The 15,173-nt window shown below is 37.9% G+C and overlaps 2 protein-coding genes across 3 annotated transcripts in view; one reads left to right on the top strand and one right to left on the bottom strand.

The window, feature by feature from the left end:
- Positions 1 to 13,904, bottom strand: part of LOC127168096 (leucine-rich repeat and fibronectin type-III domain-containing protein 4) — a 28,172-nt gene extending 14,268 nt beyond the window's left edge. The window contains exons 1-2 of one of the 2 annotated variants that reach the window (XM_051114649.1): positions 13,420 to 13,904; positions 11,286 to 12,011 (exon numbers count right to left, since the gene is read on the bottom strand). The gene's annotated coding sequence lies outside the window, so the exon portion shown is untranslated. The remainder of the gene's footprint in view (positions 1 to 11,285; positions 12,012 to 13,419) is intronic. The other variant, XM_051114650.1, reaches the window with a different exon arrangement.
- Positions 1 to 15,173, top strand: part of pcxb (pyruvate carboxylase b) — a 203,517-nt gene that overhangs the window by 130,232 nt on the left and 58,112 nt on the right. The window lies entirely within an intron of this gene.

Genomic DNA, 15,173 nt, shown 5'->3' with positions numbered 1-15,173 from the left:
AAAATATATATATATAAATGGAGATCATAAAACCTGGACAGCTGGGGCACCAAGATGAACTTCAGCATCTGCCAGGGCTATCTCGATCACTTGATTTGAATATTATCACTGTGGGCAGTTTTGGAGAGAAGAGCCAGAAGCCAGCTCCTTCCTCTAACATTTCTAAAGCAACTGGCAGATGTTTTGATAGAAGGCATTCCTCTAGAGACTATTCAAAAGTTGTATGAATCTTTATCTAAGTAGGTTGGAAGCTGTGTTTAAGGCAAATGGTGGTGATTCACCTTAATAAAGAAATATTGCCTGTTTCCCTGTTTCTTTCTTTCTTTCTTTCTTCCTTTCTTTCTTTCTTTCTTGTTTTCTTTCTTTCTTGCTTTCTTGCTTTCTTTATTTGTTGTTGCTCATTACTTATGTCATATATTAGTTGTACTCTTGATTTTTTTAACAGTATTTAGTTTTATTTTTAGTTCCATTTAGTAGCTAACTTTAGCTAACTCAACAATAGCTTGGCTTTAGTTTAATTAGCTGCATCTTCAAAATAACATCCCCAGCACTGTGCGCGTCAGACTCACATCTGTAACAGTGATCTTTAAATAACCATTCCCAACTGTTTGTGTCCGCACAGTACTTCACACACCCATGAATGCACATCATTAGTAAAGTTTGTGCTTGCTCACCCCTCTTCGATGTTATTAACAGTACAGCAGTAATTATGCAAATTTCTAAAAAACAAGATAATAATTTTTGCAAAGTCATTACACTGAAAAATGCAGATAAATTTAACCAGGGAACAATCAAACTTTACTCAATTAAGCATGTATTTCAGAACATTACTCATTAAATAGTGGCAGTTTCTCCTCAGTGTCCTCAGTGAATTTGGGAGAAATAGGAGGGTTCTTTAACATTTATAATGTTCACATAGAAATGCCTGATTAAACCTCATAATTAAATTGATTACCGTATTGATTGGACAACCTATTCTGAAAGATTCTCACAGTGACCCTTAAGATTCTTCAATGTACAGAATTATGGTCGCGAAAAGCTAATTTTTTTTAAAGGAAATTTATACGCGTCAAAGATGTTAAGATGTCAAAAATTTACAAAAGCGATTTTATGTCCATAGAAAACACATTAAATGTAAATAAAGTGTCTACTTTTAAGGTTTCAAATAAGTTTTTGGAGAATAAAATGTCAAAATTTGGTTGAAATAATGTTACATTGTCATTCAGTGTAACACAATATTTATTTAAAAATTCAAACGACATGCTTATTCCTACTTGTACATATTAAAATATGTAAAAGAATAATGGATCATATTTAATTTTATTGTGTTTTAAATTAGTAAAAAATTCTTACAGATAAATTGGCAAAACCAAAGAAAGTGGCAAATTTAAAAAATGTATAATTACAACTAATTAGTATTTAGGATAATTAGTGAAGTAATTCATCTTTTAATATGTCATAAATTGATTTTTGCTGTAAATATGCCTGACAAGATTGTTACACTGAATGACTTTTTAGTGGGTGTCTTTTGTAAATTAGGGAAAAAGTATGATATATATATATATATATATATATATATATATATATATATATATATATATATATTTTTTTTTTTTTTTTTTTTTTTTTTTTAAATGCAACTAACTTAAACAGAAAGCTGAAATTAAATTAAACATACATGTTTAGAACAATCTGGTAAACAACCATTTCATTTTGGGGACAGCTATCCCTTTAAGAGATGGAATTCAACAAAGACATATGGAGAATGTCAGTGCTCTGTGATTAATAATTATCATAAGAAATACATTTGTTATGTGCTGTTGAAGGGAGAGGAAAGTGCAATTGAGTGCAATTTCCAACGTGCCTTTAATGTCTTGGAACTCTGCATTCCCAGAAGTCTGTGGGAGATCGAGCAGAAAAACGTTATAGTGCTATGCGAAAGTATCGGCTTTATCTGTCTCCTTCTCCCCCTTTTCACTTTTCCTCTGTGGTCTTCCTTTGACCTCCAATGACCTTTGTTCTCCTCTCCCTCCCTCCCTCCCTATTTCTTCTCCACGCCCCTTTTTTCAGTTTCCCTCTATTATCCAGGGTTCTGCTTATCACCTGTGTCCACTCTTCCCATCTGCCCTTGAGGTAACTTGAGAAGTGGTGCAACATTAGTTAAAGTATCTCTCCTCTCTCTCTCCATCTCCCATTCTCACCATCTTTAGCCACCTGAGAACAGACCAGCCGAAATAGATCTTGTCTCTCTCCTCCATCGATCCGGCCGCCCGGGATAGATAGCAGCCCTTCCTCAATATTATCAGGCCTTTTCCTCCTACCATCCTCTCTCCCTCTTTTCTCATCCTCCGCCCTCTGTGTCCTTTACTCATATTCGTTTCTAAGTTAAGGACATGCCGGTGCTTGTCTTGGTCTAATTTTATCTTCTAGAGCTATTGGGTGTGCGTGCATGTGTGTGTTGGTAGGGCATAGATTAGATTAGAATAGAATATAAATTCTGGTAATCCTTTTGTAATCCGTAATGTTATTCATGATTCAGACTGAATGAAAAACTACTGCGAGTGCCTGGCTTTAGAACGTAATAACCCTGTCCGTTATGCGTACGTGCATGTGTGTGTGTTTGTCTCACGGTGAACATCTCTCTGCACTTAGCAACTCCCTCAGCCCTCTTTCGCCAACACATTCTGTCCTCAGTGCACCCCTCCTATCTCCCCGTATCCCTCGCTGCCTCATATTAAATCAGACGCAGAGTTTTGCTGCTGTTGTCAGCGTCTCCACAGCTTCAGTGACCACAAAGCGGATGACCATTTGCTAATGATTATCACATCAATTACGTTCTGTACTGCACAACACTCTGAAGAGAGCTGTCACACACACAAACACACACAGTGGCTGAAAGACTAATTGAAGCAGCATTGACCGAGTAAGAATCATTACCATCCTGGCTTAGTTTTACTGACTCCTTGGTGCTCAAGTTGTACAGCAATGAAGGCTTCCAGGAAGTCTTTTTTTTCCAGGGCAGCATGACACCATAAACACGGTACTCAGAGACCTGTCATCAAACCATCAGCTTTACCTGCTATTCTTTTATTGTAGTCACTGTTATCCAAATTGTGTATTTTATTTTATTTTAGTTTATTATTTCGCAGGTACATTTATTTTATTAATTTATTTATTTATTGTCAATTGGCTAAAATCTAATATTGTTTAACACTTTATTTTAAATTCTCAAATTAGTTTTAATTTATTATCAGTTTAGTTTATTTATTATCACATTTTAGTCAAATTCTGATTTAATTCAACATTGTTTAATTTGGGAATAGTTTTGTCTGTAGCTAATTTTGTTGCATGTTATTTTATGATTTCACTGACTTTATTATTGTGGCCTCTAGCAGCTCTTGAGGTTTTTCTTATATCCAGACAGGTATAAGCAGCACAAGTGGGATGTAGTGATGGGAAGAGGAGTATAGTGCAGGGTGCTGCCCATAGAAATGTTTCCCACTAGGACACAATTTATTGTCAATGAGAGTGGTCAGAATTTAGAGCAGGAACAGTCTCATAAAAGCGATGAGCGATAGAGAAGCAAAGTGCATGTCTGAGACAAGGAAGTCTATAATACCCGGAGAGAGCTAACCATTAGCATTCAAGGACAGCTGCTTACTTAGCGCAGGAAGTGTGCGATTTGAAATCTTACCCGAGCCGGAAAGTGACTAATCACTCTGTGGTGGCAGGAAATGACAACATGACCAGGCTGATTGACTGACGACCCCAAAACCTTATCGGTCATGAACTATGAGCCTATTGCCTACTTTTGCAAGCCCTCAGAAAAATAAAAAATAAAATGAAATAAAATAATCCATCAAAATTCTAGATTTTTATTATTGTTAAATAGCTGTCAATGGAGAAAGATAATGTAATTACAGCCTCTACCAGCAATGGTTTATTTACCACACTAAACAGCAAAAGCTGAATGCTGATCGACAGTTGATCTTTGTGAAATTTCTCATTATATCTCATCAAATTCCATTCAACTGCAAAACCAAAATTCGAGTTGTATATGAATAGTTTATTTGCAAAAACGGGTAACTCAGTTTGTATTTATTTTCAGAAATCATGTTTTTTTGTGCATTCCAAGTAATATCAGTCAAATTGCAATTGGGTTGTTTTGATTAAGTAATTATAACTTTTTTTATATCTCAAAAGTTTGTTTTATAGCAAAAGCAGATAACTCCAACAGTTGTTTTTTGGCAAAAGCAGATAACTCCATATCTTATCTATTTATCTATTTATCTATTCTATTTAAAAAGTGGCGTTTGTCTTTTTTGCAAATAAACTCTTCATATATTTTTCTAATAACACTAAATTCAGTGGCCGGAGAGAAACAAAGCTCTGACTGCTGAAGAGTGATACAAGAAACTCTAAGTATTGCAATAAATAGAACTATAACTTCATATCTCAAAAAAGCAGAAGTTCAAGGAGAATAACAGCATTTTGTATTTGTCAGGTGTGATTTTCTGTTTGTTGAGGTAGATTTTGTAATATCTGTGTGTGCTGACTGTAATGTGCTTGAATACGTAGTTCATGAGGACACAATTATGTATATTGAAATGGGTATTACAACATAAACCCATAAGAACCCTTATTAGAACACTCCTGGTGTCCCTGTCAACCAGATGTCTTAAAAAACATATTAAACAGTGTTTTCTGAATTTCAAAAAATGCCAGTAGGCTTTCTGTGAGGGGTAATGTTAGAGGAAAGAAAATACAGTTTGTCTGTGGAAAGTCCCTGTAAACCACATATACGTACAAGCGTATGTGTGTGTGCTTGTTTAACTATAATTGTGAGGGCCAAATGTCCTTACTTATATATTGAAATATGACAACCCACTAGTGAGGACATTTTCTGGTCCCCAATAGTTAAAAAAGCTAAATTGGACTTTTTTTTTTTTTTTAATCTGGTGTTGTGCACGTTTCTGTGAGAGGTAGGTGTAAAACAAATGTGTGAGTGTGTGGTTTAGATCTACCTTACATTATGAGGACAAAATGTCACAATATCCAAAAATCCTTGTCCTTGTGGGGACTTTTTTTGGTCCCCATGAGGAAAACAGCTTATAAATCATACAGAATGATAGATTTTATTATTATTTTTTTTAATCTAAAAATGCAAGTAGTTTTGTGTGAGGGGTAGGGTTATGGTTAGGGTAAGGCAATAGAAAAAAATCAGCTTGTGCAGTATGAAAAACATTACGCCTATGTCGCCATAAGACAGGAAAACCCAACGTGTGTGGGTGTGTTTGCAAAAGCAAGAGAAAGACTGAGAGAGCCAGAAAGAAGGTTTAGACAGGTGGCATAGGTCACAATGAGTTTAAGTCTGCATTATGCTGGATATGTGTGGATATAAAAGATGAGCTGTAGGTGATAGGTGTAGCCCCACATATATCATTCATATCATCTGATCTGTGGTATTAAAGACTTCTATCCTCTAATGAAATATCTTACTGTGAATTGAACTGGGGGATTTATTATCTGTGCAACAAAGAGAATCAATGATCCTCAGATGTCTCCTGCTTTTATAGGAAATGATCTTCAACACACACACATGCACATGATCAAACGCGCATACACACACATACTCTTTGACAAATGGCTTTCATCTTCCTGGTTCTCATCTCACAGTTGTACATCAACTCTCCCATATCTTCGCCATTTTCCTCTGTTTTTTTATCTCTCTCTTTCTGTCTGTGTGAGCAGTAGACGAAGTGACTTAATGTCATGAAGTCATTAAGATGTAAAGAGAAGAGGCAGAGATGTGGAAGGTGTTCACACAGTGTCTTTCTTACACCCAAACACACATGCACACTCACATGCACTGATATGGAGGCGGATGACGGCCTGACAGCAGTGATCCATCAAGCGTCTGAAAGGGAACTTGCCAAAGAGAAACAGAGAGCAGTAGAGAGAGAGAAACAGAGAGAGAGAGTGGAAGCTGGTGAATTGGTGCATTGGTATTTATGTGCTTGTTGATGTTGCTAGGGTGTTTATATATCTAGATATATGATAAGATATAATTTAGTATAACTAATAATAAAAGAATAATGAGACGTTTGTATTTTTTAGTAAATCAAATGTGAGACTTTTTGACTCCAGGATGAATTCATATTTCAGAAGAGTCTTATTTATCTGACCCTGCACTGACCCTTTGAGCACTGCACACTCAGACTCCCAGCATCGATCCTTCTAGGCATCTGATTATTCATCTAACCATGCTTTCATATGCCTGTCCATTTCTCTATTTATTCAGCCATCCATCATCTTTCCATCCACCCTTCCAATTTGTCTGCCTGTTGTATCTCTCCGTCTGTGTCTTCCATTCTATATGAATCTTTTTGAGCAGGTCAGTCTCATAATTCTCCTCATTTCCTGTTCTTCTGTTTCTGAGTTCTGTTTCAGAGCAGTGAATCAGCAGAATATAAACTCTGATCCTTAAGCACTGAAATGCGCTCGATATTCTGTAGAAAAAGATACTTATATCTGTCAGTCTACATCTTGCATTTTATGTATTACTGGCAGGTTTGTTCATCTGTCATGGTGGGGACTTTGCATTTTTATAATGTCATAAAGACATTTACTATATTTATTAAACTGTTTTCCTCATTGGGACAGTTGGCTTGTTCACACATTGCAGGTGTTTTTAGGTTTTACTATCCTTCTGGGGGCATTTGGTCCTAACAATGTAGTCAAACTTCGCACAAAAGCCCTGACTCAATATAGTATTTATTGTTGTCTATTTTGAATGTTGCTACATAGACTTAATTTATGAGGCCTATGATTAGTTTTATAGCTAGGGAGGTCCAGAGCTGATTTCATGGCTCAGTATTGGGGCCGATTAAGCTATCCTAAGCCCGATCATTTATTTTATGTCAACTATCGCACAGGTGTCATGCAGTAGGTGGCAGTGTGCACATTAGAGTAGGTTTGCTTACCGCCATTAAAAGGAAAAGAGGTGATGCACAAGAACCAGTGATGTCTGTTCTAGAGCGTCTCACTTGTTCAAGCTTCCATCTTTAGCTTATTTAATGCACACTTTTCCAACAAATCACTCAAAAGTCATTTATACTGTTTACTTTTATTTGCGGTCAGACTATATGAGATGTCGTTGCCATAACACAGCACTATTGGTTGCATTTTGCTTCAGATTGACTGACAGACTATGCCTATAAATATAGTTACTATAGTAATTCCATTGTGCTAGATGTCCCTTTTTACATTTGAGCTCCTGCCATTGAGAAACTTTTTGCATGGCTCTGGAGTGATTTTAATAACTATAATGTACTTGAAGTGTGCAGCAAGCACTAGGAAAGTACAAGTTTTGGCTCAGACCTAGGTTCTGGCAAATACTCAATATTCAGTGTCTTGAAAATTGATTGGGATGCCCCTATTTATAATGCTTTAACAAATAAGATGTCTTATGCCTAAATTAACCAATAAGGCCATTTTAGCTGACCAGTGTCCCAAGCTAGGATTTGCTGGTGAAGAGCATGCGTCTGCTGGCACACCATCTGGACCAGCCCCACACCAGCATACAGTGCAACTGAATTTATTTTGGCTCAAGCTATTTTTCAGCAGGGTTCATGAAATAGCAGGATGGGTATCACAATGTAGAGTTTAACACAATGTTCACAATGCTCAGTGAGCACCTCTCTCTTCTGCATGATCTGCCCTCCTTCATCAGAACCTGCTGTTCCTGCACAGCTACAAGCTAACTGCTAATGAACTTGTTCAGTTTATATAATGCTGCTGCAGGGACATACTCAGGAATAGAGAGAGAGTTGATAGACATAAAGGTAGGACACCAATATTTGGCAGGCTAGGAAAGGAAAGGAAAGGAAAGGAAAGGAAAGGAAAGGAAAGGAAAGGAAAGGAAAGGAAAGGAAAGGAAAAGAAAAGGCAGAGTCAGATTATAATAGGACAGGACAGGATAGGATACAGGAATGGTTAGATTAGCATAGGATAGGATATGATAGGATAGGATAGGATAGGATAGGATAGGACAGAATACAGGAAAGTTCAGATTAGGATAGGATAAGATAGGATAGGATAGGATAGGATACAGTCAGATTGGGATAGGATAGGATAGGATAGGACAGGATAGGATAGGACAAGACAGAATACAACTTTGTGGGTAAAAATATCAAACTACAAAGGGAAGACAGAATAGAATTATCTTAAAGGGATAATTGAGAGGAAAGGAAAGGAACGGAACGGAACGGAAAGGAAAGGAAAGGTCATTACAATAGGATAGAATAGGATAAGACAGGACAGGACAGGATAGGATAGGATAGGATAGGATACAGGAACTGTCAGATTAGGACAGGACAGGACTGGATAAAGGAAAGGAAAGGAAAGGAAAGGAAAAGTCAGATTACAATAGGATAGGACAGGATAGGATACAGGAAAGGTCAGATTAGGATAGGATAGGACAAGACAGAATACAACTTTGTGGGTAAAAATGTCAAACTACAAAGGGAAGACAGAATAGAATTATCTTAAAGGGATAATTGAGAGGAAAGGAAAGGAAAGGAACGGAACGGAAAGGAAAGGAAAGGAAAGGAAAGGAAAGGAAAGGAAAGGAAAGGAAAGGAAAGGAAAGGTCATTACAATAGGATAGAATAGGATAAGACAGGACAGGACAGGACAGGACAGGATAGGATAGGATAGGATAGGATAGGATACAGGAACTGTCAGATTAGGACAGGACAGGACTGGATAAAGGAAAGAAAAGGAAAGGAAAGGAAAGGAAAGGAAAGGAAAGGAAAGGAAAGGAAAGGAAAGGAAAGGAAAGGAAAAGTCAGATTACAATAGGATAGGACAGGATAGGATACAGGAAAGGTCAGATTAGGATAGGATAGGATAGGATAGGATAGGATAGGATAGGATAGGATAGGATAGGACAAGACAGAATACAACTTTGTGGGTAAAAATGTCAAACTACAAAGGGAAGACAGAATAGAATTATCTTAAAGGGATAATTGACCCAAAAATTACAATTCTGTTATTCTGTCACCCTCATGGCATTCCAAATCTGTAAAGCCTTTGTTCATCTTCAGAACACATTAAAATATTTTTGATGAAATTCGAGAGCTCTCTGACCCTCTATAGACAGCAAGGGTCCTACCATGTTCAAGGCAAAATAGTCCGTGTGACATCAGTGGTTCAACCATATAAAGCTATGGGAAAACTTCTTGTGCACAAAAGAAAAGAATAAAATAACTTTATTTAAAAATTCTTCTCCTCCGCGTCACCCTAGTGTCCTTTTGGAGAGTACCACGACACATGCGCATGCATTGATTTGCACTAAAAAGTATTCTCGTAGCTTCATAAAATTACAGTTGAACCACTGATGTCAAATGGAATCATTTGTAAATGTTCTTGGTTACTTTCTAGATCTTGAACATGGAAGGACCCTTGCTGTCTATGGAGAGTCAGAGAGCTTTTAGATTTCATCAAAAATATATTAATTTGTGTTCCAAAATCGAACGAAGGTCTTACGGGTTTGAAACGACGTGACAGTGAATAATTAAGTGGCAGAATTTTCATTTTTGGGTGAACTAAAATAATAAGGTAGAAAGCCTAAAGTCTAGGTGCCTGTAAACACCCAGGCCTTTCTTTGAATTGAGAAGAGGAAACAATAACTCAGAGGAAAAGACTTGAGAATAAATATGAATAAATAGACAAAAGTACTAAAGAGGGTTTATAGGGCGGTCCTTGAAGTATGGGGTGCTGGTATTGATGTTGGTATGGTTACAAAGAGAATGCATGCTACTTTTAAAGCAACCTCTCTCACACTTAATGATACACACACAGAAAATACACCAGCGTGAGAGAGGCAGAGAGATAAAGGCTGTAGTGCAGTGTAAAGTGTCCTTCATGTGTGCACATGAATATGCATAGAAAAGCATGCACTCTGGATGGAGAGCACTAGAGCTCTTCAGCTGTTTTTGTGTGTGTGTATGCATGTGTTGTCCTTATAGCACTGTAAAATCAATCTCTCTTGTGTCACTGCGTTAGTCGCTGTTGGCTATGTGCTTGTGTTTATGCAAGGATTTGAGGGAGAAAGAGGGAAAAGAGGTAGAACAATAAATGCCCAAAAACATACTTTGAGCTCCATAAATAACTGGATATACACATCTTTCTTTCATTTTAGGGAGTGAGGTATTTGTGTGCAATCATACCGTTTGTAGAGCAGAATGTTGTTCTCTGACCCATTCAAATGTATCTAGTCAAACTTACAGCTGTTTAAAAGACTACAAAAGGCCAACATCTAGCTCTTCCTCCAAAACACCGCAATATACAACCACCACACATATTTTCAGACAGGAAGTGAAGCATAGGAAGGAAAATAACAAATGAGATCTCTTGAAATGTGACGTGTAGAACTGATGTGTCAGCAAACAGAAATACAAAAACATTGTTTCCGGAACACCACTGTCTGCCATTGGTCTGGCAAACAAATAGCCCCGCCTCAAACTCATGCTGTTGGTTGAGCCAGTGTTGCTATGGCTATGCAAAAGCTGTTTTGAAAGGTAGACAACTTAAGATACATCATTTTGCCCAAATCCCAGAATCCACTGCAGTCACCTACATCCCATAAAGTGTTATTTTGATTAAAATTTTGATATTCAATAACAAAAACAACATGCAGACACCAAACTCTATTGGAATCAGTGGTGATTTGTGAGTATCCTTCCATCTGTGTAGGATACTGCTTTAAGGTGTGGTAAATTTCTGTTAGTCAGTGCAGTGAATCCATATGAGAAATTTGATTAACTTCTTGCGAAATCTGTGTGAGGAAATGTTTCATCCTCACAAGAATTTCCAGATTTTGTGGAGTGCTGTTGAAATGACTAGACTTTGCTCATGAAAATACACATAAATGGTAAATGTGAAAGTGTCTTAAGAAAGTGGCTGTCTATATAGGCAGCTTACTGTGAAAAGACCCTGTATGCCAGGCATTAGTCTCATTTAATTTTTTTTTGGAGACAAAATCAATACTTAAATGAAACTCGGAACACCATTAAGTCTCCTGAGTTCTGAAAGAGCAACCTCTAAGAGATAAAATGTTCCACTGTGTGTGCTGAAGGATGGAGAACAGGACTGCGCATACAAAAGCTGGGTAAAGATTTTCTGCCCTGCATCTTTCATCTTAGGCCAGTCAATTGCCTTGTCCATTAGTCTTCAACCATTCCAGTATATATGTGTGTATTTGTGTGAGTGAGAGTATTTACCTTTTCTGTCTGTGTTGATCCCAGTTCAATTAGCTGCTCATTTCCAGGTGTTTATCTGCATGTGTTTAAGTTTCTGAAGTGTGTTTTAATCCAGACGGGGGTGTTTATCCCTCGTCAAGGTTGAGGAGCGTCTGCGTGTGCTTATGTGTTTATCCTGTGTCCATGTGCACACTTCAAACATGAGGATTTAACTTGAGTCAGATTCTCATTTCCACTCGTATCTGGAATATGCACTGGGATATGCTCTTCCCTTGTTAAAATGTTCCTGCTGTGAAACATTTTGGCCTTAGGGCCTACCAGCAGTTTCACATTTCCACTGAACGCATTTTAAGATTCTTACCATATTCTTCCACCTTTGACTCTTTCCAGCTGTTTTTTTCGTCTATTTTCCAGGATCCCGCTGTTTTATCTTCCTCTCACCTTCTATTCCTGCTCCTCTTCATCCACCTGCCATGTTCATGTGCTCATTTTCCCCTTCAACACCTCCTCATTTTGCGTTCTCTCATTCTGTCAGTCTGTTTATTCCTTATTCCAGATGTGCACCTTGTTTGTGTTCTCCTCCAAATTGTTCTGATTGTTGTTTTCATGCATTCGCCTCTTCAGTTGTTTTGTTCCATTCGTCTTTCAGTGTCGAATTACAGTGAGCTGCCAGTTCTGAGGCCTTTATGTCTCACGGCAAAACGTCCCAAGCACAGAGAAAAATGGGATGGTGGGAGGGAGGGACGACTAAATGGGGAGCATGAGTATGGAATGAGAGGGAGGAAGAAACAAATAAAAATAACAATTAATTTCAATTGTTGTTCTAAATACACACATACACAGAGACACTGAAACTAAAACCCAGAAGACAATTTAATGGGATTTATTCAAGCATTTGTTAAACGAATTATAGTTCATTGTTGTCACAGATGTTTCTTCTAAAATTCCTGGGTGGAAATACAAATATCACAATTGTTGATTGAACACAGATAAGAATACATAAATGTATAAAAATGGTAAACAAATACAGATTATGCATAATTTTGAAAATAATATGAAAAAAAAAACAATAAATACAATTCTGCTAAAAAATGACTTTGAAATGTCTTGGTATCTTGCCAAATTTGAGCACAGTTAGAATGGGACATTCTTGAGATCTCTTCTGATATGAATATCAGATTACTGGGGTCTTTCTCAGGAGGAAAAATCTGAGAAGCAGGAGACCTCAGCTCCATTTGCTCTGCTTTTAACTTGCCATCAAGGAGAATTGATTGAGATATTAACAAGATCTCATTTGGGATTTTTCTTTCCAGTGGGGAGAGATAATATTTAATTACATGTTTCTTCTGATGTCATCGATGGCTGCCACTGAAATGCATACATAGTCCAGTACTAAATGGACCCACTCTCCCTTGGGCTAAATGATTATAACCCTAGTAGTCCCCCCATACAGCCCCATCGCAGGGCTCAGGACACCCCCCTCCCAGCCCCGGACACCAGCCCTGATGTCTCTCTATTTTGCACTCTCCTTGTTTAGTCATCTATGTCTCTCACTGTTTTCCATTTTTTCTCACCTCGTCCGAAAAACATTGATCCCTCTTGGAAATGTCACCAAAGTGTTTTCTTGTCATTTTGTCTCTCACCTTCTCTCTCTCTCTGCTCCTTTTCTATCACACACACATCTCTAGGTATTTTTGTGTCCTCTTCAGCTTGTCATTCATCTTGAGCGTGTCTCAGACAGCACAGACAGCATTCAAATTAAACACCTCCTGTGTGCATGTGTGTGCGTGTGTTTGCGTCAAGAGAATCACAGATGCAGACAGAGTGTTTTTTAATCTGTGGGTGCGGTGACAGTGTGTGCTGCTTTGTGTGTGAGACTGTGACTACTAGTTAATGTGTGTGTGTGTGTGTGTGTGTGTGTGTGTGTGAGCGAGAGAGAGAGAGAGGGAGAGAGGAGTTAAGCAGCTGTCTTATATGGCGTCAGACATGTCACCATGCAGACTGACAAGCTTTCATTTAAGCACCATCTCTCTGTCTCCTTATCCATTTGTCTTTTTTATAGTCCTTAACAGCAGTGTCTTTTCTTTGCTCTCAATATCCATTTTAAAATCCATCATTCAAATGACACATACATGACAAACGCATTCCCACAAACCTGCTTTTCCAGCATTTCCAGTCGAGTAGTCCTACAGGAAACGGCGATCCGACTCCGGGCTCCCTCAAAAGCGAAACAAGACCCTCTTTCTCTCTCTTTCGGACTCCAGTCCTCTTCCCTCCCTCTCTTGATTTCTCTCTCTCCGTCTAACACTCCCTCGTTCTCACCAGCTGTGTGCCGCTGAATCTCTTCAGAGGACAAACTCCTCTTTTTTCATCCCTTTTTCTTTCTCTCCTGCCACAGCTGATTGAAATTTAAGTCATTTTTAATCCTGTCGGTCAGGTATCCAGGGAACAACAGAACAGAAAAAGAAAAACTAGAGCGAACGTGAGAAGAAAAATGACAGATTTTTTGTACAGCTAGATATTTTTAGCAGTTCCCCTGCATACTCTCATTTGCTTCTTGTTCAGTTTTTCTCAGGTTTCTACACATATTTTTTCTTCTTCTTTTGCAAGCAGCTGAGATGTTTGCGTGAGCCAGCGAGCGACTAAGGAGCGAGTGTCGACTACACGCACTGATACCAGGAGAGAGAGAGTGAGGGAGGGGGCTAAAAGACAGAGAGAGAAAGAGAAAGAGAGAGAGAGATGGACAGCCTCCAGCAGTATTGGCTGAGTGTGATGGTCGGGGTAGCGAGGGAGCGATAGAGGAAGAGATGATAGAGAAGCAGAAGTATGGAGAAATGGATGGAAGAGAGTGATACGGAGAGGAAGGAGATGAAGATGTACATCAAACACAGAAAGGATTGATTTAGCTCTTACTGCTACCTGCTGTTAATAAGAGATTTTCACTCCCGGACACATGACATGTACACATGACATGTACACGTACACATTTGCTCACATATACACATTTGTTCATATTCCTCATATATTTGTTTGTTTGTTTTGCCTACAATATTGAAATCCATGAAATCTCCCTGCAAAAGATAGCAAAACTTGAAATCACCAGCATAAAATGGTCCCCGTGAGGAGGTCGGCTTAATATACTAAATTAGGTCATTTTGTAAATTCTGTTTCTGTGATGGTTCGATGTAAACGATAGGAAATTTCATTAACTCAGTTTAAAAACAATAGAAGTCAATGGAAGTCTCCATCTTGAAAAACAAACATATGTGATATTTGTATATCTGAGAAATAGAAGGAAATAGAGAAAGATAGAAAGTGTGTGTTTAAGAACCGACGTGTAAGTGTGTGTGTGTGTGTGTGTGTGATTTATCTAGCTGTACCATCACTGGGAACCTCTTTCCATTTCTGCCTGCTATATTTGTCTTGTCTTATTAGTTATTATTGGAATAGATGAGTTATGAACAGCCTTCGAATTTACCCAGTTAAAGGCAAACACACACCGAGTAATGAGAAAGAAAGAGAGAGAGAGAGACAGACAGACAGAGAGAGAATATGTAATGGTGTTATCTTAAGAGTTTTATATTTTCATTGGTGTCATTTTTCATTTTAAAAAGCATTTTACAATATCTTTACAATATGCTGGTTTATTTCCATAATGATATGGAAAATGGTGGCCACATTCTGGCAAGCACAAACCAATACCATACAAGACTCAAACACTTTTATACACTGACACAGCACTAAAAACTTGCACGTCAACAACACATCAACACTCCAGACTAATAATAAATATGCAGCATCCTAAAGAAAGCAGCTTGTGTAGGTATGCATGTGTGTGTTTATTGTGTATGAGGTTTATTAGAAAGAAAGACTATTCAGATGTGACGCATCTCATTTGTTCAGTTGATT

This window comes from Labeo rohita, chromosome 7 (genome assembly GCF_022985175.1).
Source record: "Labeo rohita strain BAU-BD-2019 chromosome 7, IGBB_LRoh.1.0, whole genome shotgun sequence".
Classification (NCBI taxonomy): Eukaryota; Metazoa; Chordata; class Actinopteri; order Cypriniformes; family Cyprinidae; genus Labeo; species Labeo rohita.
The sequence above is the reverse complement of the archived record's forward strand: the minus strand, read 5'-3'. Positions and strand labels throughout refer to the sequence as shown.